General features: G+C 39.9%; 1 non-coding gene and 1 pseudogene across 2 annotated transcripts; both read left to right on the forward strand.

Moving 5' to 3' along the window:
* The first annotated feature begins 851 nt into the window (after positions 1-851).
* LOC104600404 (tetrahydroberberine oxidase pseudogene) lies at positions 852-2716 on the forward strand (annotated as a pseudogene). Its single transcript, XR_016080715.1, has one exon. The product of XR_016080715.1 is annotated as a tetrahydroberberine oxidase pseudogene (transcript).
* Positions 2717-3051: 335 nt separating this feature from the next.
* Positions 3052-3124, forward strand: TRNAA-CGC (transfer RNA alanine (anticodon CGC)). Its single transcript has one exon. It is a non-coding gene; the product is annotated as a tRNA-Ala (tRNA).
* Positions 3125-3411: the final 287 nt, after the last annotated feature.

Consider the following 3411-nt stretch of genomic DNA (forward strand, 5'->3'; position numbering starts at 1 on the left):
AATCAGTTTGCAGAACTTACGGACTTTGTTTCAAATCTGTTTGAAAAGAGCGCAAATACAAATAATTTGAGAGCAAATACAAATATGCAAGGTTCATGAAAATGATATCATTTACACTCACACACTATACATCTCTCTTCTTCCCCAACATAGCCTCAAAAGTCAAGAACTATGGGATTCATCAAAGAGATTAGATGGGTTATAAACATTGATATGGAATCAATCCATTCTGAATCACACTGGCCAACAACCACCATTCTGTTTGTGGTTCAATTTGGACACGCACACACAATACATTGTCAACTTTTCTATGTGGTTCACCATTCAACTTTGAGCCATATATATATTATATATGGATAATTTATAATATGTTAAAAATATAATATAATATGTTAAAAAGTATATATAATTATATATTTTTGTCGCATGTATGAAATTTATATTGCATTTTATATATGACCAAAGATGATAAACACACGGAATCATGACTTGGACACGTCATCCATTTCTTTGTAAAACATGCGATTGTATTCAAGTAAAACTATATATCTTCCATGGTTTGGTAGTAGTCATAAAAAGGTGCCATTTATTGAAGATGAAATCGTCAAATAAAATACGAAGGCTATGTTTGGTTTGAAGGAAAAGGTAGGGAAAGTGTCATTCCTTTCCTTCTCTTACTTTTTTCTTCAAACCAAACATAGCCTAAAAGAAAGTCAAATATCAACAAAATTAATAATGCAAGCATGTACATCATCTTACCTACGTCAAACAAATAGAAAAAAAATCAGGATTTTTAGGGTTTTGGCCAACACTCAGACAAAAAAAGTATAAATACGCAAGCCCATAAACTTGTCCTACACACCAAATACACACGTAAAGAGAAAAAAAAAAAAAAAAAAAAAAATCATGGGGAGTTCATCAACTTCTGCAATACTTTCCTTATTTTTTATCCTTGTTTTGGTTCCATGGGCAACCTCAGCCTCAGTGGAGGAGAGATTTCTTCAATGCCTTTCCCTCCATTCTGATCCCTCCTCTCCAATCTCCGCTGTGGTTTATTCCCCCAATAACTCCTCTTATCTATCGATCTACACCTCTACTATAACAAGTCTCAGGTTCCTGCAGTCTTCCGCTCGAAAACCTCTCTTTATCATTACTCCTTCCACAGAATCCCACGTCCAAACCGCTGTTATCTGTGCAAAAGAGAATGGTTTGGAGATCAGAATACGAGGCGGAGGCCATGACTACGAGGCCCTCTCATCTATGGCTGAAGTTCCATTCGTCATTGTTGACATGTCCAATCTGAAAACCATCACTGTGGACATTGAAGACAACAGTGCATGGGTTCAGGCTGGTGCGACCCTGGGCGAACTGTATTACAGAATTGCAGAGAAGAGTAACGTCCATGGCTTCCCAGGTGGGGTTTGCCACACTGTAGGCGTTTCCGGCTTCCTCGGCGGTGGTGGGTATGGTTACATGCTCAGAAAATATGGCCTCGGAGCTGATCAAGTCATTGATGCACAAATGGTCGATGCAAATGGAAAAATCCTCAACAGAGAAACCATGGGAGAAGATCTGTTCTGGGCCATCAGGGGAGGAGGTGCAGCAAGCTTTGGAATCATTCTACGGTGGAAAGTGAGATTGGTTCCAGTCCCACCAGTTGTTACTGTTTTCAATCCGTCCAAGACAATAGAAGAAGGAGCAACGAAGCTCGTCCACAGGTGGCAATACGTTGCACATAAGCTCCATGAAGACATATTCATGAGAATCAATCTGGCGCTCACAAGCACCAGTTCAGGCGGCAAAACAGTGAATGTTGAGTTCAGCTCCATGTTCCTCGGTACTATTGACAGACTCCTCCCTCTGATGAACGAGAGCTTCCCAGAGCTGGGCTTGAAACGAGAGGACTGTACTGAAATGAGTTGGATCGATGCCATGAAGTATCTTGGTGGATTCCCAGATAGTACACTGGAGGTTTTACTCAACAGAACTCTTCAAAGCAAGAGCCTCTCCAAGAATAAATCCGACTATGTTAAGAAACCAATTCCGGAATCTGCGTTTGAGGGAATATGGAAAAGGTTTCTTCAAATGGAGATACCTGTAATGCAGCTAAATCCCTATGGAGGAAGGATGAGTGAGATATCAGAATCTGCAACTCCATTCCCACACAGAAAAGGGAACATATACAAAATCCAGTACATTATAATCTGGCAACAAAATGGGACTCAAGAAATCAAGAGGCATATAAATTGGGTCAGAGAGCTGTATAAATACATGACTCCTTATGTCTCCAAGTCGCCAAGGGAAGCATATCTCAACTACAGAGATCTTGACATTGGAAAAAACAACAAGGGCAATACAAGCTACTCACAAGCTAGCATCTGGGGTCGAAAGTATTTCAAGAACAACTTCGACAGGTTAGTATATGTGAAGAGCAAGGTCGACCCAGGGAATTTCTTCAGAAATGAACAGAGCATTCCAGCAGTGACAGCATGGTGAGCAGAGCATTCCATCACTGGTCCAATCTTCTCTAGTCTTTGATAGCCAAGCAGTCGGTCGGGTGAGCTTACAGCAGTTACAAACAAGAAATAAAAGGCTAAATATATTGCATTTTTTGTGATTATGTGGTGTTGTATACAACATTAATTGTCTTAACAAGTTGTTGCTCTCTTGTTGTATAATTTTTTTTTCATTGCAAAGGAATAATTTTCAACGTTAAGAGTTTCTATTGCTTATTTCTTTTGAATTATTGAATAAAATCTTGGTTGGGGTATGAAGGGTACTGTAGCAGTTATTCTCTATTCTAATCTTTATCTTTTGGGTTAATTACTTAAATATACACCCTGTGGTTTGACCAAAATATCGTTTCACATGTCCATTAAATTCTAGTTTTACTCTTCATGCATACGGTTCATCTTCTTCTTCTTCAAACTATGCAATCCAAGCCGGCTGGCCCTAGCCCTAGATACAGTTGACTCTTTGACTCTGTTCTATTGAGAGAGAGAAAGAGGAAGAATTTTTAAGAAAGAATCTGTCATACTTATCAATGTATATGGGGGTGTAGCTCATATGGTAGAGCGCTCGCTTCGCATGCGAGAGGCACGGGGTTCGATTCCCCGCACCTCCAGATTTCATTTTCTTGTTTGTTTTGTCCAAGAAAAAGTGCAACTTGTGCCGACCCAACTCGAACCCAAACTTACTGAGGCCAGAGCACGGGTTGCGTTTGGTCCTTGGGCTGAGCCTGGGCTTAAATTAAATAATTCAAGGTTGATCACAGGATTAAGCTTTAGGCCCCAATTTTAGGGGTGAATGACCAACCTGAGCCCGGCTCAGCCCAGCCCACCCGATTCAATTTAGGTTGTGTTTAATAAATACTATTGCAGTTTTACTTGTAATGTTTTGTTTTGGCCAATA

This window comes from Nelumbo nucifera, chromosome 1, assembly GCF_055504915.1.
Source record: "Nelumbo nucifera cultivar China Antique chromosome 1, China Antique-T2T, whole genome shotgun sequence".
In the NCBI taxonomy this organism is placed as follows: Eukaryota; Viridiplantae; Streptophyta; class Magnoliopsida; order Proteales; family Nelumbonaceae; genus Nelumbo; species Nelumbo nucifera.